The sequence below is a fragment of the Monodelphis domestica genome, chromosome 8 (assembly GCF_027887165.1).
Source record: "Monodelphis domestica isolate mMonDom1 chromosome 8, mMonDom1.pri, whole genome shotgun sequence".
Lineage (NCBI taxonomy): Eukaryota > Metazoa > Chordata > Mammalia > Didelphimorphia > Didelphidae > Monodelphis > Monodelphis domestica.
Window position 1 is genome coordinate 227,792,266 of NC_077234.1, and position 26,385 is coordinate 227,818,650.

Here is a 26,385-nt window from a genome sequence, read left to right on the forward strand (position 1 = left end):
GAAAAATTCTTTAGAAGCAGACGCTAAAAGATCACCCTGGTGCAAATAGTAATAATACGGAAATCGGTCTTGATCAGTGACACACGTGAAACCCAGAGGAATTGTGCGTCAGATATGGGAGCGGGGTGGAGGGAGGGGAGGGAAAGAACATGTCTTGTAACCATGAAAAAAGATTCTAAATCATCTAATTAAATAACATTAAAAAAATAAAATGAATTTTAAACAAGATGATGCAATGGCCATTTCTGTCCATATAGTTCTCATTCTGTACCCTCAGTAGAATAACTCTAGTAGTACTGGTGGGTAAAAACCTCAATATGGAGCCAGGAAGATCTTGGTTCCAGCCTCTCTCCCTTTCGGTAACAAATACACATCCACACAGCACCCCCAGACACTTAGTAGCTGCCTGGCTCTGGTCCTCGGCTCCCCCATCCATACAACGAGGAGGAGGCTGGAGTCACTAACCTCTAAGATCTTTTCCAGTTACAAACCCAGGATCCTACAGTTCATGACCCTCTGCAAGTTCTTAGCCATGTCAGCATCCTTTCTAACCCCCCCCCCCCCCCCCCCCCCCGCCAGATAGGAGTGAGTCCAGACTCAGACTCGCCGAGAAAATACGATGGAGCTGTCACCTAGCTCGCTGTGGTCCCTCCACATCTATTGATGTCACTGAAGATCAGAGGAGCCTTTTGGGCGGTTGCATCACTCGGCTGACTCATTTGGAGCTTACAGTAAATCACCACCGAGGCCTTTTCACTTAAGCATCCCACTACAACTAGCATAGCCACAATACATTTATTTTAATCTTTCTGTTTTCTTATCTTTTTTCGTTACAGATTGAGACAATTCTCAATAATCTCTTTGTGGTTTTATGGCGTAGCAGTGACTTTGAGTGAAAAATGTGCTTATTTGCTTTCTTTAATGACAGATCTGACCTTTTAGGTTTTTTAAAAGTCAAAACAAAATAGTATCTACCACATTTTTGATTTGCTAATGCTCTGACATGAATTCTTAATCTTGGTTCCAAGGATAGGTTTCGAGGGATGGGGGTGGATGGGAGGGTCTTCTTTTGGATGAGAAAAAAGTTAGAATTTAATACATTATTTAAAGAAACAATAACAACTCATGTTAAATTGTCTGAAAACTTGCCATGAAATGGTCCTAGATGTAGCAACCTCAACTGTCTGTGTCTTGGGAGAATTCTCCCTCCTCTTAATTGGTAGAAGGTGTTAAGTCCAACTAATTAGAAAATGGTAGCCATGCCATGCCTGGGACAACTACAAGGAATCCAGAGTATCTCAGCCAAGAGGAAATGGACTCCTCCACTCTCAACCACCCCCCAATTTTGTTGATTTTCCATCACTTACAACCTGGGGAGACAGCCCTAGGAGAGTACCAGGTATATTGTAGTGCTACTTCTTGCCTTCTTTTCCTTGAGACTTAGCTGCATGGATACCAGGGCAAAGCTGAGAAGGGCCAGATTGGGGATAAAAAAATATGTAAAAATATATATGTGGGTCCCTACCCAAACCCACACATTATATGAACCTATGAATTGGAAAAGGAAAAAGTTTTGGGGGACATATGTGAATATAGAGGGGTTACTATTATTGCCATTATCTCTATTTTGTGTCTATTTGAAATTTTCATCATTCAGATTTTAGCTACATTGGGACATAACTTTGAATTAAAATGTCATCTATACAAAATTATTTTTCCGTTGTATTATTTCTAGCAAAATAATTTAATGTTGAGCAGGGTATGGATGGACATAGAAAAGAATCATTCTGTAACTATATGATATGGAGAATCAAGGAATTTAGTCGTCATAATTGGATTGCTTTTATACTTTTTAATTTGAGCACTGTCTGTGCTAGTTAATGAACTTATTTGAATACTTAAAAAAATTTTAATTATCTTTCTCAGCTTCCATATACTAAGAGGAACAAAGGAGGCACATCATATTATATGAAATTGAGAATCTCATTACATACATCTTGATTTAAAAAAAAAAATCACATTAGTCCCAAAACTGTTCTGCTTGTCTGTGTTCCTCTCTGACTGTCCTTTGCTATGAAGGAGGGAAGGGGTCACCGTTATTATGTTCTTCTTTATGGGCTCCACAAACACTCCCCTTGTGACATAATCAAAGAAAAGAAACTCAGATATTGGCCATGTCCAGAAGTGTCTCATATATACAACAGTATTCTCTTAAGAAGTGAGAAATAAGCTTCATCAATGGTACTCTGATGTTATGGTTGGTCATTGCATTGGACAAAGTTGTTAATTATTTCAAAGTTATTTTTCTTTAACAATGTTATAGTCATTTTTTCTTGTTCCTGCTTACATCACTCTCTCTGAGTTTATATAAGCCCTTCTCAGGTTTCTCAGAATCTTTTGTCATTTCTTATAATACGTAATATTTCTTTACATTCCCATACCATAATTTGTTCAGCCATTCCCCAATTAATAAGCACTCAGGTTCTATTTCTTTGCTACAGCAAGAGTTCTTGTTCATATATTTTTTTCTTTCATCTCTCTGAAGGATAGCCTAGAATTGTAATGTTTAAAGAGCATACAGTTGAGTTAAACTTTGTGTATACTTCCAGATTATTTTCCAGAATGGAGTGGACCAATCCACAGCCCTATCAATGGTGCATCAACGTGCCAATCCTCTGAAAAGTCCCTCAAAAATTTGTTTTGTTTTTCTTTTGTCTGATCTTGACCAGTTTGATGCATATGAGGTAGAACTTCAAAGTCGTTTTAATTTGCCTTTCTCTTATCTTAAATGATTGGGAGCAATTTTTTCATGTCATTATTGGTTATTTTACTTTTCTTCTTTTAGAACTTCCTATTAAAATATTATGACCATTTTCCTATTGGGAAATGGCTCTTATCCTTACATATTTGAATCAATTCTCTATCACAACTGTTAGAGGAACTTGCTACAAAGTTTCTTTCCACCAATTAATAGTTTCCCTATGATTCTTTTCTTTTTTTTTTTTTTTTGCACTTCCTAATTATGTGAAAAAGCTTTTTGAGTTGCACATGTTTTTCCTAGTATATTGTAAAGAGAACTTGGCTTGAAGTCAGAAAGATCTCGGTTCAAGTCTAGCCTCAGATACTTTTTAGCTGGATGACTCTAAACAAGTCAGTTAACCCTAATTGCTTAACCCTTACAGCTCTGCGGTCTTAGAATTTAGTATCAATTCTAAGACAGAAGGTATAAAAGGTTTTAAAAAAAAAGTTCTTTTTCCATAAAATATACATTTTTTTTTCCATGGAGGGTTAAACCCAGCCTTGTAGTATAAATTATTCCAAGTTGTATTCTTCTTGCTTAGGAATATTGTATTCCTAGATTTTCTCTTCTTCTCAGTTGTTGCTGCCAAGTCTTAAAAGATTCTGACTGTAATCTTGGGAATGGAATTGTTTCTGGCTTTTTGTGGTATTTTTCTTGGACATGATTACTTTGGATTTTGGCTATGACATCCTTGGGAATTTTAATTTGGGAAACTTCTTTTAGCAAATGACTGGTGTGTTCTTTTTGTTTTCTCTTTTTTTTCTATTAAATCTGAAATACATTGTAGCAAATATGTTTTCATTTAATCTTTCTTGAAATTTCTTGAAGTTTCCAGGTTGGGGTGGGGGGTGGCAAAGAGCACTATATTTCAGGGAGTTAAATGTTTTTTTTTTTAATTACTTCCTTCATCTGTTTTCCAGCTTAATTGTTTTTTATTGTAGATATGTAACATTTTCTTCAATTTCTGTTTTTCAATATTTTGGCTTATTTCTAGTATTTATTATTCCAAGGAAATGTTGAGTTTTCTTTGTTCTGTTCTAATTTCCTGGGGGGGGGGGTCTGTTTCTTGATGAAAGTTTTCTACTTCCTAGCAGAAGCTGTTTTTTTTCCTTCCAGTTCTTTCTTTCAGAGCTTTTATTTAATTTATAATTTTATTTCTTATCTGTCATTTCATTTCATTCAGGTACTGTTGAACTCCTTGTAACTAATCTACTTTTTTTCCCTTAAGGTTTTGTCAGTAGTCATTGTGGAGTTTCTCTTTCCTTCAGAGTTTGTTTCTTGGCTTTCTTTAGAGAAATAACATTTCTTTAGAGTATTCAGTAGCTTTTCTTTACTTATATCTGCAACCTCAATTGAGTTAGGTTTTTGTTCCAGGGCCCCTTGCTGCCCTTGGGCTTCTGTAGCTGACCTTCACCTCCTTTGATGTCTCCATGCCCAGAGTTACCAGCATGCTTCAATGCCCCTAGTTCTTGAACTTGGCTCCCCAGTGAGTCACTGCATCCCCAGATGTTTCCTTGGCCTGAGTCTTGCTTAGTGATTTCATTCCCCTCTAAAAATTCCCTCAGGCCACATTCTGCTATAGGCATGCAGTGCCCCATGGCTTCATGAGTTCTAGTACTAGTATAGGCTTCCTGCCCATTCATTTTAGCTCATACTGCCTTACCTAGCAGGATGCTTCTTCCACTGTTGATAGCTTCTGGCTGCCTTTGTGTGCAGGCTAGAGTTGGATGAAAGGGCTTATTGATGTTCCTCTTTGGTTTTTATATTTCAGACAATTGGTGTTTTCTTATATTCACTTATAATTTGGTTCAGTTCAATTTAATCCAACATATTCTTTCTGTGAAAAAAAAAAGCATTATGGTAAATATTTGGGGAAATATAAAGATTAATTTTAAAAAATTTCTGTCTTCATGGATCTTCCCATGTAATGGGGCACAAATAGAAAACATGATAAGCAAACAGAGGAAAGTTAGTAATGAAATTCTTCACAAGGTCTTTCCTTCCTTCCTTCCTTCCTTCCTTCCTTCCTTCCTTCCTTCCTTCCTTCCTTCCTTCCTTCCTTCCTTCCTTCCTTCCTTCCTTCCTTCCTTCCTTCCTTCCTTCCTTCCTTCCTTCCTTCCTTCCTTCCTTCCTTCCTTCCTTCCTTCCTTCCTTCCTTCCTTCCTTCCTTCCTTCCTTCTTTCATTTTGAAAGGCTCATTGTCAAGTGAATGAGGAAGATCAGGGACAGGTTTTAGAGAAGCAGGTAGCGTTCATTTTGAGTCTTGGGATGATACCTAAAATATCCCATATGTCTTTCTATCTAATTAGCAATATTAATGTAACTTAAACCTCAGGACCTTCAGGGAAGATGGATGAGATACCCAGCTCTCCAAGGCGGGGGTGGGGTGGGGGGACACAAAGAGACAGAGTGATTGGTTCAGACAAATGCTTAATTGAATCACATTGTACCCATACTTGAACCTCCAGAGTTTTCCTTTTATATCATGCAGTTGGTTACCAGAAACATCTGCTTCTTTAGAAACTACCCTTCTTCTCAGCCTTGTTTTTAGATTCAGTCCTCCCAATCCTTTGTCCTTTCCCCTTCCGAACATCCTTGCTCTTCAGAAAGTAGTCTTAACATCCAGGGGCAAAGAATCTGGATTCTAGTACCTTTGGCACAAATGAGCTGCCTGCCTTAGTCCTTTAACCTCACTTAACCTAGTCTGTGAAGGGAAGGATTTGGGATCTGATCGCAGCCCTTGAAGTTTTGGCTTCTGTGTTTTCTTTTCTCAAAAGACACCCTGTCCACTTGGGGAAACCAACCAAGGCCCTTTGACCGTGCCGTGCTTCATTATATATACACGCTTTTGTGTGGTCAAGTTAGGTTTCTATCTCTCTTGTTTAAATATGTCTATTCAGTGACATTTCCTGGCATTTTAAGATAGCAATTCAAGTAAATATTGAGCACCTACTTTGTGTAGGAAACACTATTAGATGTGTGATGAAACATAACTGCAACATAGAAATAATAATAAATAATGTTTCTTGATTCAATGTAGGGTCTCCTAAGTATATGAGGTAAGTATCATCAGAGGATTATGGAAAAACCAAGGCGAGAAAGATTATTTATGAATGAATGAAGGAGATCAAAGCAGTTTCGTTGGCAGAGTGACTTTGTTCTAACCTTAAAGGTCAAGCAGGGGTTGGGAAAGGAGGGATATTTTGGAAATAAAGAAAGGCACGTGAAGGTATTGAGGTAAGAAAGTTTGGGGTGTTTCTGGGAGCCAAGAACATATAATTCAGTGTATTAAAGCTTGGCAATGAATCTGACAGTGATCTGAAGGACACCGAGAGGGGGCTAAAGACAAATTGGAAGGTCCAGGTGGATGGGGGAGGGGGGCGAGATGCTCCAGGGATTTGGTGACTGAGTTACTAATTCGTGGTCCTGATCCCATGCTTAGTCTACTACTTTATCATTCTTAACAGGAATTTTTTTTTAAAAACAGGAATAAAGAGCTCTTTAAAGGGTTTTAAAGCCCTTGCTGTGCATTTATAAAGCCATTTTTATATATACTCAAGAGAAATAAAAGTGACAACTTTGCTCTGCCATTTGTTATGACATCTATGCCATAGATAGATATGCTCATGACTCTTGGCAAACCTACGTTGGCTGGTTTTACAAGATTTCATAGCTTTAAATATATTTACCATTAATTAGTTATTTACCAATAATTAGCAGATTTCTTAGAAAATACAACATAGTAGGAAAGAAATATTTAGAAAGATAAATTGGTATAAAATTTCTGGACTGAAAAGTGCAATATAAACGTTGCCAAATGAATACCACACAAGTGATAGCTGAAACGTAAACAGTGTATTTTTGGTTTACTCTTAATCTAGCAGATGGGCTTCTTTAGAAAGAATTCTAAGATTTTCATCTGGTTAGGATTGGAATCCCACAATATAAACCTATTCTTAAGACCAGTGAGAATTAAAACTCAAATCAATCCCTTTTAGTGCTGGACCTTTTTAGAAACTGAGTATAAACAGATTTTGGGTTTGGTCTGAGGAGAGCAATGATAGATTTCTAAATTTTATTTTTTTATTTAAAAATACCACTTTTCCCCTTCCCCTTTATGTTTTAAAATCTTTAGAAACATCTGTTTGGTTTCAAGACAGAAAAGTGGTAATGGTTAGGCATTGGGGGTTAAGTGACTTACCCAGGGTCACACAGTGAGGAACGGTCTGAGACTAAATTTGGATCAGGATCTTCTGTTTCTAGGTATGATTCTCAATCCATGGAGCCACCTAGCTGCCTGTAGAAATAGTAAAGTTTTTTTCTTTTTAATTTTTTTATGTGGTCAATTTCCTTGGTCACAAAAATCATATTCTATTCCTCCCTCCCTTCCCCACCCTTCCCATAGCCAACACACAATTCCACTGGGTATACGTGTGACCTTGATCAGAACCTATTTCCATGTAGTTGGTATTTGCACTAGGTGATCATTTAGAGTCTCCCTCCCCAGCCATGTCCCCTCAACCCATGTGATCAAGCAGTTGTTTTTCTTCTGTGTTTCTGCTCCCACAGTTCTTCCTCTGAATGTGGATAGTGGTCTTTCTCATAGATCCCTGCAGGTTGTTCAGGGACATTGTAAAGTCATTACTGGAGAAGTCCATTATGTTCTCTTGTGCCACAGTATGTCAGTCTCTGTGTACAGTGTTTTCCTGGTTCTGCTCCTTTCGCTCTGCATCACTTCCTGGAGGTTGTGCCAGTCTCCATGGAATTCCTCCACTTTATTATTCCTTTGAACACAAAAGTATTCCATCACCAACATATACCACAATTTTTTCAGCCATTCCCCAATTGATGGGCATCCCCTCGTTTTCCAGTTTTTTGCCACCACAAACAGAGGAGGAATAGTAAAGTTTTAAAGAGGTGTAGTTTCATGTGCTCATTGAAGATACTGTGTAGAATAATTTTATAGAAACATTTTAAGTACTTCATATATCTGCATTAATTTTATTTTGGTGCTATACAGATTTTTATGTTGATTTATCTCCCTTATTAGAACATAAACTTTCAAGTACAGATTATTTTATTCCTTCCTCTTGTATCCTCAGCCTACTTAATAAGTAAATACTTGATTGACTGAAAACAGAATCATAGCAATCCGTCCCGTTCACTGCCAGCATCTGAGAGTAAGCAATCTTCTCTGCATGACTCCCTTCTTTACATGCTGTCATCTACCATCACTCAGTTTGAGCCAAATGTAAAAGAAATGAGGGGATACTTAGATGTCTGTCCTCTGGGTTTGGTACTCCCACTTTGCCAAAGATTTTGCAATTGAGAGTAATGCATTTAGCTTCAGGAAATCTAGGAATTAAATCCAGGTGATGATACTTATACTCTGAGCCATGGAAGATTACTTGCCCCCTTCCCCCCTCCCCCACTTTCTTCATCTGTAAAATGGGAATAATACTTCTTAGAACTTTGGTGGGTAAAATATTTTACAAATCTTAAGAGCACTATAAAATTGAGTGACTTTGAAAAAAATGGACCAGTGATTTCATCCTCTACTCTTCAATTGATACACACAGAGATTTGTTTGGGGCACTGGAAAGTTAATTGATTTGCCCAGTGTCACACACTATGTCAGAAATGGGACTTGAACCAGGACTTCCTTATTGAGCAAACCAGATATCCATTACACACCAAGCTGACTCTATAAACGAATTATCATTATGGCATCTTAAGTTGTGCCTCTGGGTGAAAATGTAAATAAGCAGACCTGCAGAGTAGAGATTAGGGTTCTAAGAGAGTTTAGAGGAAGAAGTGATGACTTGTATTCCCTTGAACAATTGGGGAATGGCCAAATCCAGGGAGCAGGGTGGAAATATCAGGGCTTTACCAGGAGGTGTGACGTCATGACATTGACAAGGCTTGTATGTGTCTGCCTCACTGAGGAGGTGGCAGCACTTCCACCAACACCACTCCTGACGGGATTCTGGTGCCACGAATCCCCGCACGAATGGTACAGGCATCCCTGCTCATTCACCTATCCATGGCTTCCTCTCTCTTTGGGTCCCAACACATGCTCTTGTTACAGCTCAAGAGAGAAAGAGAGAGAGGGAGAGAGGGCTTTTTGTTCTTGCAGTGTGAGAACAGAATTGGGAATCTTGATTCTTGGAGGAAATCCCAAGTACTCCTGGCTGTTTCTTCCTTGAAGGCTATATGATAGAAAGGCTGATTCATATCAGATATCATGTAGAGTTCTGAGGAAAGGCTTCTTTGCAAAATGATCAAAGATTCTGTAAAAAATACATGAGATAATAAGAAGTACATTTTACATAGAGAACTACTTCCATACCTGACCTGTGCATGCTGTCTCCTGCTAAAAACACATAAAGCACCCTTTAATTCTTTGGCAATAGAGTCTGGAGCTTTCAGGATTCAATGTAACTTCTGTAAGAACCTTCCTATCCACCATCCCCACACCTTCCATTTCCATTTTCTAACCCAGTGAAAAATATAAAATCAGTAGTAACAAGGAAAATCTCTGTTACTATGTTGCTTTAAAATAAAAACCAGTGTCTGAATGGGCTAGTTTCTTGTTTGTTTGCTTTTAACTTTTTTTTTAACTGTCAAATACTATATTACTCTTTTATGATGCTTGATATTTTTCAGAGCACTTTCTCCTGTGTTATATAAATGGAACACAACAATCTTTGAAGCAGGTTTAGGTGTATTTTATAATCTGCATTTTGCAGGTAAGAGTTAAGTCATGGAACCTAGTTAGTGGTGGAGTGAACACTAGAACCCACGTTTTCTGGTTTGGACAAGAATGGAATGGAAGGAATGGTCAAACAGAACACAAATACACACACACAAAATATAGTGAAATGGAATAATGAATGGAACATCCTAGGAGAATTTCACTATTCTACATACATTTAAAAATTTTCAATATTAGTGATAGAGACTAGACAGGTGACTTCATTAATATAGAGAATTCCCAAGTGAGAAAACTCCATTTACCAGGTAGCAAGTTGATGTCTTCTCTACAACTTAATGGTCTTAGAAAATTGCCCTGAGCTTCTGGAGAGTTAAGTTATTTTGTGTAGCATCATTCAGATAGTATATGTCAAGGTGGTACTTAAACCTGGGTGTCTGGACTCCTTATGCCACCTCTGTGTATAATACGTTCCCTACCCAGTGTGATGAGGCATATTTTTATTGTGAAAGGATTTTTATAATTTTCTCAAATTTAATTTGTGTAGCTTAGCCACCTTCTGTAAAATTGCTATTCACCGTTCAGACCTGAGCTAAGCTGGTGTGATATTTCAGTGCTTCATTCTAAAGCAATACTGTGTTTATTGATATTCTTATGTAGAACAAAAGCAAATGAATGAAAAATACATTTATTTGACACTTAGGTATAAAGTGATATTTCTTTGATTATCTCTTTATAATGCAACCATTAGCTTAACATTTTCTTTGTTAGGACACAAAGGATATTTAAACATTAAATCTTTCAAGCCAAATAAGTCTTAATAAGTTAGCTACTTTAGGTATTAAATACATCAAGGAGAAATAAGTTAATCAAAACAATTTGAAGCTAATTATGATTTCCACATCTACATAGTAATTTACTTTTCCTTTGAAGTGATCTGTAAAGACTGTGAGGTTATTTTTAAAAACGTACATATGCATTCTAATGTATTCTTTCAAAACACTTGCCTAAAGTCATGTGTTGCTCTTCATGTTTAAAAAAATCTAGCATTTTTTATGATGAATAAAGTAGTGCATTTAATTTTCCCCTAGTGCCACTGATTAATTTTAAAGTACTGTCATGGTTTCTTTAAATTTGTTTCATTTTTAGTTAATTAAAATAAAGGCCCCCCCCCCCCTTTTCTTTATGTTCTGTGTTCTCCAGTAGGTTTCAACAATGATGAAAGACAAGATTTTTTTAACTGACCTTTCATATTTTTTAAAAAATTCTATTCTTATGCCTCATCATTGCTTGTTTGTGACCCTTGATTCTTGAAGGTGATGTCAAGTAGGAAACCTTTTGGATGTAGACCGTGGAAATGATTGTGTCTTCTACCCAGATCTTGGCCTTTATTAAAGTGTGTGTGTGTGTGTATGTGTGTGTGTGTGTGTGTGAGAGAGAGAGAGAGAGAGAGGGAGAGAGAGAGAGAGGGGGGGGAGAGAGAGAGAGAGAGAGAGAGAGAGAGAGAGAGAGAGAGGGAGAGAGAGAATGAATACATATTCATATGTCTATGTATGATACACGTATGTGTAGTGATAGCTGATATGGTGGATCAAGTGTTAAGCCTGGAGTCAGGAAGACCCACCATCAAGTCTCTAGGCAAGTCTCTTAATCTCTACCCCAGTTTCCTCAACCACAGAATAGAGATAATTCTAGCTTCTATCTTGCAAGTTGCTTGTGAGAGCAACATGAGATATATTTGTGCATACTAATGTGCCTGGCACACAGTACTCTAGAAATGATTATATTTTTTGTGAGTATATTTGTGTTTAGTTTGACCATGCATGGCTGGCTTTTTTTTTCTTCTCTTAAAATTTGCTTCAAAGCCATTTTAGTGATAGATATGATCTCGCCACCGCTTGTTCAAATTTTTATTTGCATAAAATATTGCCATTAAGTTGGGTTTTTTTGGCAGCTCTTTTGTCAAAGAATTCATGTGGAGTGGTCATAGGAAATAAGTCAATTTTTCAGTTTTAGAAACTCCAGAATTTGGTCATTGTTAATTGTATAACAATAGCAATAATAATAATATGCCAATAATAAAACTGTGATAATTATATAGCAACACTGCAATGCCCTAATTACTTATGAAATTTATCATCCTGACCATATAATATTCTTTCTAATGTGTACTTTAATAGTTGTATACCATATTGTTATATCGTCTTTCTTTTCTAAAAACATCTTTAATTTAAAAGCTATTCCTCATCTTTGTCAGCATTCTGTAGAAGTGGTGAACTGTAAATAATAATTGACACTTGCCTAATTCTTGGCGGTTTGCATGCATTATCTCACTTGATCCTTATAACGTCCCTACACGGAGGGACTCTGACTGTCTTGGTCAATTCCCTCTTAGTGCAGGACATCGCCTTCCTGACAATTCACAGGCTTCCTAGTTATTTCAAGAAACAAGAAGTTAAATGCCTGCCTGGGGCCCCACAGAGAGTGTAGGGCGCACCACTGGCAACCAAGGCTCCTTGACTCTCAGGCCAGCTCTTCTCAGAAATGACGTGAGGTTGGGAGGTTCAAGGCCGCCTGCTGGAGTCCTGTAAGGCCCTTCATATTTGGGGCCCTCCATTTCTTCTCCTCTGTAAGGTAGGAACGGAACACGATGGCCTCCAGCTCCCAAGCCTCAGCGGAGCCTTCTCCAGGTGGCGCAGGCGTGCCAGCCTACACGCACGGTGGATGAAGTCGTAACTTCCCAACAACGTGGACCCAAAGAGGGCAGAACTAACTTGGCGAACGTCCCGCGGACACGCATTTCTTATCGAAGAGCCCCGAGGAGTTTTGAAAATAGGACACCAAAGGGATCTTTTTGAGTTAATTGAAAAACATCCGAGGCTTCTCATTATTCTTCAATTCCAAAAGTGCCACTCAGGAAGGTAGAGTCTGCCTAGAAGTGGGGCATCTTCTTTGTAAGTGTGCCTTCTGGCTGTGCTATGTGTATCAGGCCTGTCGATGAATCTGCAGCAAATATTTCTGTACCCTGAATGGATATTATAGTAGAGCCAAAGGAATTAAATGGTGATCATTTCTCTTCCTCCACTTTAGCACAGTTACAGTGTAAATCATGCCTATTTATAGGTTATAATTATAAATGAAAATGTTAATGTACCCCTTAAATAATGAAGATAATTCATGTTTATTTATGATGTATTTATAGGGGATAGAGCGTTGGACACTGTCAAGAGGACCTGAGTTCAAATTCCTGCCCCAGACATTTTATTATGTGACTCTAGGCAAGTCATTTACTTAATCTCTACCTCAAGTTTCCTTATCTAAAATGGCCATAATAATAGCATCTTCTTCACAGCATTGCTGTGAGGATCAACTGAGCTAACAGTATGAAAAGTTCTTCTTAATCCTTAAAAGTGCTATATAAATGCTGGCCGCTGTTGTTATTATAACCCATATTTCTATCATACAATCCTGTTTATGAGGCTCTAAATCCCTTAGAGGGCAGACTGCCCATCCCCATAGGAAGCTTTCCTGGTCCATGCTTGATCAATAATATTGATCAATAATGTGATTGAAATCTTTTTCAGATTGTCTATAACCTGACAAAATGCCACTAGGCATACAGGAACATATTATAGGGGGAAAGTTTTGACAATGTGATTTTAAAAACATTTTGAAAAAGTCTTGCAATTTAATGGAAAATGGTCTTTGTTCAAAACAGTGAGCAGGCTTTAATGAGCTTATTGGCTGTTGGGAAAATAGCAAGATTGTAAAGTCATAATAGGTGTGTTTACATGTTCATTAAACTATATTAAAGTAATGAAACTATTAAGCCCTTTCACGTAGTATAGTGTATGCTGTATCACTGCCTGTTTTGATAGTTATTAGCAGGAGATCAGGGGGACACTCGCCCATGCCCATGTGTACATCGGTGAGTTCTGTTCTTGTCATGGATTTCAGCTTTGTCCTAGGAATACAGTCAGCTGATGAAGATTCATATTGATTTGCCTGAACAAATCCAGTGGTGCCAGACTAGTTTCAGGCAAATCGGGAAGAGGCACATTTCTCTTAGCATAGCATCTTAACCCAGTTCCATAGATTGGTCTTAATATCTTGCTGTGACAAGTAATTGAAAACAATGGATATTCCTACTTTCCCCCAAAGACTTAATTTTTGTGAAATATTTTCACAGCTGCAAATTCATGCTTTTTCTACCCATTGCCTATGAAGTGTCTGAACTGTTCTTTTTATTTTTAATTTTATTTTTGCACCGGAATCATTTTGTGTCATTTCCAGCTCTGGTAATAAATCATTGCTGTATGTACCAAGGTGTTAAAATTCTAGTTTTTATTATCAGAGATAATATTGCCATTTTTTTTCTATTATTGATTTGCTATATTTGTCTAGATGCATGTAGTCAATATATCTGGTTTTTATTGCTATATTTCATTTAAACATCAGGAATTTGTAACAAATTTCCCAAAAGTACTTGCAACATAATACCTTCCTCCCACCCCCTGATTTAAGGAAAACTACTTAATATATCCATCGATATGCCTATTTTAACTTCATTTTGAAGCAGAGCTGCTTTTATGGGGGTTTTTTTGTGTGCAAACTTATACTCTCTATAAGTACATATGTTATTTCAATTTTGTATTAATATTTAGCCAATGTATGTGTATAGCAGAAGAGGTTAGAGATAGAATGGTAACTATATTATATATATATAGATATACATACATACATATATATATATATATATATATATGTCTTACATTACTCTTAGCATAAATAACACTTTTCCTGAAGTCTGACTCATATAAAACCTTAGTAAGGCATATAATTGGTGTTATTTTTTAATGTATATTTTTGCTTCTCAAGCCGAATCATTTTAGGGGTGTAGGATTTGGAAAAATGATATATGCAAGTATGGATTCCTATAAAATGCATATTTGAAGCTTCTCTGTGGGAGTTCAGGAAAATAATTGAACATTAGAAGTAATTTGGAAGACATCATTTCTTCTTTTGACCATGAATGTCATTCATTTCCATTCATTCTTGGAGACTGTTAGACTAGTTAATAATCTTAGCATTAGAACATCCTAAAAAGTTAGAATAGGAAAGGCGCTTATATAGACTAGTTAATCATTTATGCAATAGGACAGCCTAAAAAGTTAGACTTGGAAAGGACTTTACATAGACTAGTTGATAATCTTAGCATTGAGACATCATAAAAAGTTAGACTTGAGCTTCTGTAGACTAGTTAATAATTTTAGAATTAGGACATCCTGAAAAGTTAGATTTGGAAAGAACTTTACAGCATATCTAATAAAAAATCACAACATTTTACAGTTGAGGAAGCTGAAGGAATCTGCCCAAGGTCACAGAGCCAGTTAGTGTCAGGAGCTGGCTGGATTTGTTGTTCAGTCATTCGAGACTTCATGACCCCATCATTTGGGGTTTTCTTGGCAAAGACACTGAAGTGGCGCACCATTTCCTTCTCCAGCTCACTTTCATAGATAAGTAGACTGAGGTGGACAGGCTTAAGTGACTTGCCCAGGGTCACCCAGCTAGTAAGTGTCTGAGGCTGGACTTGAACTTCCTGGCCCACTGTGCCACTTAGCTATCCTGTGATGGGATTTACTAGATTCCAAATACCCAATCTAGATTTGGGTCTTCTATCTTCCAGTGTTGTCGTTCCTCTCTTTCTTCCTCTCCCGAATTTTCCATTTCCTTGACTCTGACCCATCACTAGCATTCTTTAAAAAAAATTTTTATTTTGTTGTTGTTGTTAAAAAATGGAGAAAGGGAAAGACTTTGCCCTGAAGTCACATTATTTTCTTATGAAAAATGAAGCATGAAAAAAACATTATGTCGACATCACTTTTTCAGTAAAGGTGATGAAGGACTGGATAAGGAAAGAAAGCCTGAGTAGCCTGAAAAGCTCATTACTTGGTTTGCCCAACTTGTTTACTTATCACTCTGATATTTAGAAAGCATTTTCAGTGATCCTTTTTGCAAACCACCTCATGCAATAAGTGGCAAAACAGAAGCAATTAGTTGGATGGTCTCAAAGGGAAGCTTAAGCTTCCCTTGAAATGCAATGATTAAATCCTTTTAAATGGTAACCAGAACAGTCCAAAAAGGGGGGGGGGGGCTGTAATTAGCCACTAATGCATTTTTTTTTTCAAGAGGAGTCAATATCTACTAGATTTCAGGGTGGCAATTAGTAATACATACCGTTTGGTCACTTAAATTGAAAATCCTAATAAGCAAGGCTGGAGCAGGAATAAAGGATCACGGAGGGACACAGAACTGATATAGTGCTCTATTGATAGTCCCCAAGTCGAACTGTACCACACATCAACAAAACAAGTGCCCTACTGTGCCAGAATACAAATGGATTGTCTGTGGCAGGATGCAGTGAAGACGTTTGGCAGAGAGGGATCTGGGAGCTTCTGGCGCAGCATAATTGAATTGTCTATTTCTTTTAAAGATACAGAAAATTGTTGCCGCGTTTTTCATCATAAGGAAGATGAGGGAGCTTGCCAAACATATTGTATTGATGATACAAAAAAAAAAATAAAAGCACGCTTCTCGTGTTTCAATGCAAATCTTTTTTTATCCTATTTGTGAAAGCCATAGAAATACATGAGAGTGGTTTTGCAAGGCCAGATGTGTCAGAATCCAAAGTGAGATGGTTATTCAAAAGGGAGTTAAATGGAAATAATTCACAAAAATATCCCCCTCACAGCAAAACCCAAGCCCCAGAGGAATTTAGTTAGTATTTAATGTAGGAATCACTGATGTAAAGAATAATGGGCATTTTATTACTTTTGGTTCCAGGCTGCTTACTGTATTCCCTAAATATTTTAGAATGTGTGGATTACTCTTTTGGCCAATTAAATATAAAAGCAGGAAAGGGGGTGGGGTGGGGAGGAGCGTAGTAAATAAGTCTCTTTGTAGCAGACTGTTTGATGCATCTTGTTATAACTGATTCCAATAGGACAAGATGATGCAACTAGCTGTAACATATCTGAAATATGTTATATAAATGTTCAGCGCTGGTACACTGGGAAACCCTCTCAAGTCCCATTCAGAGCCCTGAACATAAATTGTGTTATGACAGGAGCTTCAGGCCACACAGTGATGGCTCAGCAAATGAAGAGCTTTTAGCTTTTAGATATGACCACATTTAGGAGACTGACATTTTGATTTTTTGCACCATTGCACCCCTGATAGGGTTGGAAATTGGAACCAAAATAATTAGATTGGATATCCAGATCCCAGTCAGCTAGCCAAGTAAGGATTTGAAAGCATGCCTTGTTTCTTTTTTGAAAGAGTGAGGAAGGAAATTACAGTGTAGTAAATTGCTAAGATATGGATATCATTTTCATTTAAGCAGTGCATGGTACCCATCCCATTGGTGGATTCTGGGTTTGCTGTTTTAGGTATTCTCGGCTCAATGTGCCAAACTCCTATTGGTGATTTTTGTTTTGTTTTTATTGGGCTCCATGGATCATAGAGCAATTTTGCGGCAGTGAAGAAGAAGAAATGTGCTATGTATGACCGCTTGTTGTTTTGCCCCTTAGCAAGCTAGTTAAGTTATGGCGACTAGTTTGGAAAAAGCTGCAAATCGGAGCTTTCTGCAATGCAGTCCAGTCTTCATTGTCAAGATTAGGTTTTCTGGTATAATCTAGTCTATCTCCAGTCCCTGCTTCTTTTCCTCTGGGAGGAGAGGAGGGGAAAAGGGAAGACATAGCTATTTCCATTTAAGTCTCTTGGGCCCAAAAAGGGGAAGAAGGAAGAGGAGATAATATGTAATCTCTCTGCCTGCCCCCCCCTTCCTCTTTCTCTCACCCCCTCTGTCTCCGTCTCTGTCTTCTTCCCTCCCTCCCTCCCTCCTTCCTTCCCCTTCTGCATAAATGGAGAAAACCTAAGAAAACAATATTTAAGAATTTCCTTGTTGGAGGTTTTTCCCAGAAGAGATCAGAACTTCCCAGAAGTTGGTCAGAACTTCATTATATTACTTTGCATTCCATTGAAGTTTGTGTGAGTTAGTCTTTTTTCTTTAATGCTGAATGCTGATAAATAGGCTCTGACTTAAACTTATAGATATTAATGATAACTCTGATTTTTTAAAGATTTCTCTGTTGAAAGCCAAAGGGTGTAGCAAAACTCTGGGGTAGTCAATTTTGGTCCTTTGAAAACTTAACTCAGTTCAGTTAAGTGAAAAAAAAAATCCCTTTGCACATTCTGCATAACATCATGATCATCAGTAAACTATTTTTACAGTCCCAGAAGACCAGTTGCAGAGAGAGTCCAATTAACCTTGCACGCTGCAAAGTTACTCAATATATTCCAGTCACATTCTCGTGTTGTCTTTTTCATGGGTATTTCATTTTATTATTTCACATCAGCCACGTTGAATTAAAAGGTTGCAAAACATCAGACCTTGCTCTAGATCTGTCAAACCTTACAAACTGCAAAATGTTTTCCATCTTGCTGTTACACTAAGGAATATTCTGGAATAACTTTTCATTTGCCCAGGGTCGGTGGGTCTACCTTGTCTTCTGCTCATTCCCCAAGTCTAGGAACACAGAGGAATTGGAGAACGTGGAAAGAAAGATTTAGGTGCCTGGGTAACGTAGAAAAGAACCCTGCCCAACGTATGGCAAATTAAGGACAATCAATACGGTCTGTAGGCAGCCAAGCCCAACTCTGCGCAGCCTGGGATTCTAGTGAAGGATGCTGACTCAAGGACACATCCCTTATTTCATTTGTTTCCCATTTAGGTGTAGTTGAAGCAGAACATTACCCAGAGGAGATGTTGTGAGAATTAGGCCAGGCCCAAGCTAAGTGTTTTAAGAGATTTCCTCATCCTTTCCAGGAATAAGATCCCCGGGCTTCTTTAAATGTATACCATGCCGTATATGTTCCCTTATTAAAATAATGAAGCACATCAGCCTTTTCAATAAATAATTATTTCAATTAATATATTAGCTTAATGTATAATTATTTCTTCAGAAGTGCAAATTAGTGTTTTGATCATCTAAAGCATGATATATGGTATGAGGATTATATTGTTGGGCTCAACCCCCAAATTAAAATTGAGGTCTACTATTACAGTGGCTGGTAGGTGGCAGTTTGCTCATTCCTTCAACAATTTCTATTTGTAAGCAAGTATCCTGAAGCGTAAGGAAAGTGTAAGATTTTTAGCCTTTAAAAGCCATTCTATGTTGCCTATAGAGAAATGTGCCTGAACAAGTAATAACTTAAATAAGAAGAGGAAGATGGGGGTGGCTTATATATGCACAATTTGAGCCATATTCTGATGGGAACTTTTTTTTAATCTTACTTTCTGTCTTAGAATCAATACTGTGTAGCCACCCAGGTGCCCCCGATGGAAACTTCAGTAAGCATCTGAGGATGCCAGTCTGTAGATCAGAAGAGAGCGGTCAGGATTCGAGATAAAGTCAAAGGCAGTCAAAACTGTGGAATCACATGAGATTCCCTGATGAGAACTCTGTATCATTAAGAGAACGCAGGGTAAAAACCTTGGGAATTACCCACCTTAAGCTTTCGGAGGAGAACCAGAAGGCAGAATAGGAACAGTTGGGGCTCTAAAGTGAGTCCCAGTAATATATGGTGTTTCTTAAGGAGGAAGATAATAAAATATAATAAGGACGAGTCAGTCGGGGGGGGGGGTTTCCTGCAGAGAAGATGAGGTTCAAATAAAAGCCAATGGATTTTGGCATTTAAGACATCATTGTTACCTTTATTTATTTATTTTTTTCATTGTTACCTTTAAGAGGGTAATTTCAGTATGTGGTGAGACTAGAACCAGATGTCGGTTGCTGGCGAGAGTGGAGGAATTGGAGCTAGGCCGGTGCTTACAAAAAGTTGGACAGTAAAGGGAAAACAAGAAATGATGGCTGGAGAGAAGTAGAAAGGTGGAGAAGGCTTTTTTAAAATTCTTTGTTTTCTTAAATTGGAAAGAGCTGGCCATACCTGTAGGAAAATGGGAAGAGAGGAGCAGCGAGTAAAGGGAAATATTAAAGATACATTGTTGGGGGGGGTGACTATTGGAGGAAGAGGCAGGTAAAGTAGGAAATGCAATTTAGGGCACAAGGAATAGGTTTCAGTATTTCTGCGCTCAAAGGGAAGCAAACTGGTTTATGAGATCTTTGGAGACAGGAAGGGGAGAGAAGTTGAGGAAATTCACACGGAAGGCCTTGATTCGGGAAAGTAGAAAGCTGAGTTTTCTTTAGTTGGCTTTGGGGGTCTGATTGGGAATTTCAGAAGTGAGGAAAAGATTTGGAAGACTTACTGTGGAAAATGAGAGCTTCTCTAAAGATCTGAAGTGACATTTTGATTGCTGGTATATTTATAGCTATCATTCATCTAATTAGATATGTGTATTAGATGGCTTATAGTAATGAATTCTAAATATAATTCAGTTTAAAAGTATACTTTAAGGGATATGCTGTATCACTATAAAATAATGCTAAATTTGACAAAAAATAAGTAATGATACTATCTTTGGTGAATGAACTCTTTTTTTCATGTTCTTCAGAAGTTTATCTTTGAAAATTAATTTAACAATAATCTCCACATATTTTAGATCAACGTTTCTGATTTCAAAATTTAAGAATACTTATGAAAAAAGTTTTTCTTTGTTCTTTAACCTCTTAATATAAATAAACAATTCCACAGCATGAAGATTTCTTTGAGGGTGTGTGCTTTGGGTTGAATAAACTCCCTTAAAGAAAGTCTTAATTAAATTTAGGTAAACATCTTAAAAACTGCCACCTCGATGTGCCATAAGTTATATTTGCCAGCGATTTTCTTTTTAGTTCCTGTCATATATTTCTAAACTAAGAATTCCAAATCCCATAAATCATAATATCTAAGAATTTAAGGTGAGTCTCTTTCAAATTAGGCAGCTGACAAGAATTTGATTAAAATTTTTTTTAACCAATTATACATAATAACAAATTTCCACACAATTTCCCCCAAGTTATATGATCAAACTTATCTCCCTCTCTTCCTTTCCTTCCCCCTCCTGATGCTGGCAGGCTATTCACTCTGGGTTATACATGTATACAAAACATATATCCATATTATTCATTTTTGTGAGTAATCTTGTAAAACCAAAATTCCCTAATATAAACCCAATAAACAATTGAAAAATTGTATGCTTTCATCTGCATTCTGATTCTAGCATCTTTCTCTGGAGGCAGATAGCATTCTTTAACAAAAGAATTTGAATGTCATCATTTTGTCTACTTTAAATAACTGTCCATGGGTGTCTATGCTTGCATAGTCCACCATTTTCCTTCACTCTACAGCCAAATTGGCCTGGTGGTTCCTTGTCCAGAACTTTGTTTCCTCCTCTGTGCTGCACTGTTGCCCAGGCCTTGGCCCATACCCCCTCCTCACCTTCATCTCTTAGCACCCCTAGTTTCTTCCAAGTCCATCTGTGAGACCACCTCTCCCACATGGCCCTTTCTGACAAACCAGCATTTATTACATTTATTTTGTGCATATGTTGCATGTATGTTCTTACATACGTACACACCATCTCCCAATGCCTGGCACATTTAACTTCTTATTAGATCATTATTAATGGATTGATGGTAGAGTAACTCTGTGCCTTGCCCAGTGGATACATGGCTAAAGTGAAGCATAACTGAATTTTTATTTGATGCTTACAGTGTTTGTCAGAGGTACCTAGGAGATTGGCCTGATCCATTATAGGGACCTCAAGGGTCCTAATAATCGCCCTTTCGGGTGGGTCATTGATACCAGCTTGCTTTCTTGTGATCTGTTTCTTTATGTCAAAAGAATTATTTATGATGGCTCCAGAGAATTAATCTAGGGATATCGTCCAGGATGGCATCAAAGGCTTCTCTTGGGAAAGCTTTTTAGAGACAGTTTTAGGAGATGGCTGGCATGAGCTAGATATCAATTTGTTTTAACAAATTCTTAGTGAATTTCAGACACTATGAATCAGTGATGTGGAGGATCCCCCGAACCCCAATCCTAGTGTCATCCTAGCATTAAGAAGTCATAACATCCAGGTCTAGGGAAATGTTCATTCCACTGTAGAATATGTTGTTCTGAGTACCACATTTTAGAATGGACACTGATAAACAAGACTAGCTACTAAATTTAGGGTATTGAGAAAAGGGCAGTCAGAATGGCTAAGAGCCTTGAGATTATGCCATATGAAGTTTAAAGGAATTGGCTTTGTTTGGCCTGCCAGACTCAGGGGGAACATGATAACTATCTGCAAGTGCTTGAAAGTGCCTTTTTTTTTTTAGGAGAAAGAGAACAGACTTGATCTTCTTGGCTCTGGAAGACAGAACTGGGAGCAATCATTGTAAATTGCAAAATTTAGGCTTGACAGGAGAAATGTCATAGCACTTGGAGCTCTCCAAAGAGAGAATGACCTCTCTCTCACTGGAGATCTTCAAGCAAAGACCTGATGATGACTTGCTGGGGACATTGGGAAGGGGATTCTTCATGGAAGCATGGTTTGGATGAATGGTCTGTTACAACCGTGACATTCTGTGATTCCATGGAGAAAGGACTCAGATCCTGGCAGCGTGTGAAATCAAAAGTTCGCTGACCAATTTTCCCCCTAGGCTGAAGCAGTCTTTGCCTGAGTCCCTGAAAAGTGCAGTACTAGGAGAGCAATTTAGAAAAAAGAAAGAAATTCATTAACTGAGGATTACAACTAATCAGTGCTTTGTTGTCTTATTGTTTTACCTTCATTCCTCTGTTTACAGAATTATACTTAGTTGCTTAAAGTGTGCATATCATCTCTTCAGTTACATGATGAGCTCCTCAATTACAGTGAGGTCTGCTTCTTTTTAAAATACTCTTCCAAAATGTATTGAATGGTTCAATGCTTTGCACATATTAGTTTCTAAATAAATAGTTTGCTGAATGGATGACCTGCATTTTCCCCTGTTAGGTAGAAACCTTGATAGAAAATAAACAGTCTGAGCAGGTTGCTTTTGAGAAGTCACAATAAGCTTTTGCAATTGAAATACTCATGAAAATCCCTAGGCAGGAGGAAAGCCATTTAAAATATACTGAATTAACGTTATAGTTGTTAACATTACTTATTTGTCATTGGTGGCTTTAAGGGATTTTCATCTCTAAAACAACACATGAAATGTCAAATTATGCTTTCATTTCACTTTTTAAAGGGTGATGAATATTTGAAAATCCTTTATTCAAGCCATGCTATATGTCACGTACCTTAGCAGTAAACATTCTCTTTGCTCCATGATGGAAAATGTTTTTTCTTGTCTTTTCCTTCTTTTACCACACGTGCCATGAACTACACATTGCAGGAATGGTGATATCAAAAGTCATAAAGATGTATTGTGGAGATTTTTCTTTGAATCCTTGAACAATGGTTGCTGACAACAGAAGCCTTGCTTGTTAAAATTAGATTTGATTCATCAGTATAATAATTGTAGGAAATCTTAGGATGGAAGGATGCCAGGAAATCTGTCTAGGTCTATTACATCCTTTGAATTGTAGCACAGAAGCCAGGAGAATCCCAGCAGTCCCAACATCAGAAAGGTACCATAAATAGCCTGTGTCTTCTCTTTTGTATGTGTATGTATAAAACAGACACTTGCATATTGAAAGGAGGCGCGACTTAGTGGATGGAAAGTTCACCTTAGCTTCAGGGTCAGGAAGACACCAGACATCTGTCCCCTCTCTGAGTGACGCCCACTGTGCTTCTGGGCAAGGCATTCAGCCTCCCTTGGTGTCTCAGAACATCTGTGAATCTGCATGGATGTGGGGAGTTTCCTCACTGGGAGCTCCTGGTCTGGACCTTTGACCTTCCTCTCAATCCTCCCCACCCCCAGCCCCTAAATAGAAAGATGAGTGGGTGACCACCGCGTCCTGAAGTTGCAGACGTTGGGGGTGGGGGAGGCTGGTTTCAATGTCAGGTCTCCAGTTGTCCTCATTAGTCAGACCCTCCATCATAGTTGGGATCTCTTCCCTGCGCCCTGCCCAAATCGCCATTTGTTGGAAGTATCCTAAAATTCAGAAAGGAACAGCACAGAGCTTTACAGAATCTTGTCTGGGAGGGTCCTCAAAGGCCGCCTCATCCTCTCTCCCGAAAGAATGGTCGTCCAGCCTTGTTTAAAGGCCCGGCCCGAGGAAACTGCCTCAAACGCAGCCTTTTTCAGGGGAGAAGGTGTTCTTTCCATGGACCTCCAGTATAAGAATCCATGTCCATTCCCGATTTCTCCAAGTACTGTATATGTAACCCCTGGAGCTCCGGCATCACTGGAAAAGAAGAGCTTAGCCGCTGGCGCGTCCTGAGGCTGGAAACGTTTCTGTGACCCTCCCTCGGGTGATGGCCCCAAGACTGGGGGCCTCTCTTGGCCAGGCGCGGTGACTTTTCGTAGAGCCGTCCGTTTTCATTGAGTTCTTCTTGTGAAGTGATTCATTTCTTTCTTGTGTCAAGGACGTGGTAAGGAGTTTCCTCTCCCGAGCTGTGAAGAAACTCCTTCAACAACCTGAGAGAATTAGCAGTCTTGGCCATTGCACAAAGCCAACTGGCATCCCATCTAGCGGTTGGCTAAGAGAATCAGTGCCGACTCCCTTCAGCAAGCGGAAGCAGCAGCAGCAGGGCCTAAACGGGCCTTGACTGGAGGGCAGAGGCTGGAGGAGCTCCTTGTCAGTGTCCCCCGGAAGCACTGCCCCAGAGGAGGAGCGCAGCGCCCTGCAGGATGAAATGCACACCGAGGGGCCAAAGGGGGAAATGGCCTTCAGGACTGAAGCTTCTAGCGTGAGGGCAGAGGAGTGAGTGTCTGTGCCAGGCCCGGTGCGTGGCCAGACTCCTCAGTGGAGCCACCCAGGAAAGCACGGCGCCGGGAGGGAAGGTTTACTTGGCTTGTGGCGTGGGCGTCGGCAATTGCTTTGGCACGTGGAGCAGCGCCTCACCGGTTTGGGGCCCTTCTTTGCCGGAAGTTGGTTTCTTTGAGAGGGGAGCCCAGGCTACCCGCGGAGGGAAGTCGCGTCGCTGTTGTGCTCCTGTGATGGTGACGCCTTCTTGGTGGATTCTTTTGGCAGGAGCTCGTGAGCGCTGACTAAGGGCCCACCTCTAGCGAGGGCCCGGGAGCTCTCCGTTCAGAGGCGGACACCCCAGAGCCGCGTCTGGAAGCCGAGCCGCAGCCACTGACTGGGGCCGGGAGCTCTGACTCCATTGGGCTTTGCTGCTCAGCATCCAAGCTAGCACTGGTACGCTGGGCTCGTTCTAATGGCTCCGCTTATCTGTGTGGAAAATGGTGGTTTTCATCTCTGTGGAGGCAGAATCCTCTGGCGAGCCAAGAATAAATGGTATGGAGAAAAGGGTTAGAAGCCAGTGAACATCTCCTACTTCTCAGTACCTCCAGTGGCCTCCAGGGTAACGCCTCCGCCTTCAGAAGCAGGCGCTTTTCATCATTATAAAGGAGGATTTGTCCCAAATTCTCTCCAGTCCCTGGCTTTGGTGAGCTCTCTCCATTTAAGAATAGATGGAATAAGCGCTTTCATTCCACTATATTTTGAATTGGTCATTATTACATCAACCTCCCATTGAGGCATATCCCACCCCTTCGTATTTTCCTAAGAGCTCCTTCTCTTCTTAGAATTATAAACGAATAGGAAAGATCCACCAATTCCATCAATAAGTTATTATGTAACCAAATGCATCCTAAAATAGATTATGATCTTTTTAACGCAAGACTCTTCCCATGAGCACCAACAAATCCATCTACCAAATAGGTTTAGTGAAGAACTTCGTGGGTAACGTTAGCAGGAAGTCCAGATATTGCTTTTAACTTTCAAGTCAAAGTTAGAGAACAAGGGGAATTATGTTACACAGTGGATAGAGCACCAGGCCAGGGGTAGGGTTCAAATGTGGCCCTGGACAAGTTTCCCTAGCTGTGTGACCTGAATAAGTCACTTAACCTGGATTGCCTAGTCCTTGCTCTTTTGTCTTAGAATTGATATTAATGTTATTACTAAATAAATACTTAATATCACATATAATATAGAATTACTTGTAATATATAAACAATATATATCAACAATGCTATTTAATGTATTTATTTATATTTAATATATTTATATATTCATATAAATTTATATGATATTTATATAATGTACTTATATAAATATATTTATATTTAATATATTTATTATATATTGTATATTATATATAATAAATAGAATATATTTAATATATTTATACTATATTATGCATTTAACAACATTCTGAGAAGGGGTCCATCAGGTCAACCAGACTTGCCAAAAGAGTGCAGGGAAGCACAATATCCATACTCTCACCCCTGCTCATATCTAAAACACAAAACCACAAAAATCAGCACTAACCGAAAGCTCAGCAGTCTAGCCTGATAAAGTGGAGAAATGGATTCAAGCTCTACTTTGAAGGGTAGATAAATAAGGCAGAATATCTTGTAGATAGTAAGTGCTAAATGTTTAATGAATCGGTGAATGCTGATTTACATGTCTGCAATTATTATAGGGAAATGAACGGAGGCTGGAGAGCACCAGATATGTTTAGGGGACAGGAAATGAGCTGGTTTGGCCAGAGCTGAGATTCCTATGTTGAACAGTAGAATTTAAATACTAGCAAGGTACATTATGGAGGACCCTCACTACCAAGTTCAAATTTTGCATTGAAGTCAATAGAGGACTATTGCAAATGTTGGGGTAGTTGAGTACCATAAGTAAAGATGTACTTTAAGATTATAAATCGAGATGGCAAAATGTAGGATATATTAAACCCTGGATGGTGTAGCAGGATGGAGTGTCAGCCCTGAAGTCAGGAAGA

At 38.7% G+C, this 26,385-nt stretch overlaps 1 protein-coding gene and 1 long non-coding RNA gene across 7 annotated transcripts in view; one reads left to right on the forward strand and one right to left on the reverse strand.

Moving 5' to 3' along the window:
- The window catches only part of TBL1X (transducin beta like 1 X-linked), a 364,349-nt gene that overhangs the window by 133,025 nt on the left and 204,939 nt on the right, over nt 1–26,385 (forward strand). The gene's annotated exons all lie outside the window — the stretch shown is intronic.
- LOC103098136 (uncharacterized) lies at nt 901–25,097 on the reverse strand. Its single transcript, XR_008914156.1, has 3 exons — nt 22,782–25,097; nt 7,002–7,097; nt 901–4,637 (listed from the first exon to the last, which is right to left on the reverse strand). It is a non-coding gene; the product is annotated as an uncharacterized LOC103098136 (long non-coding RNA).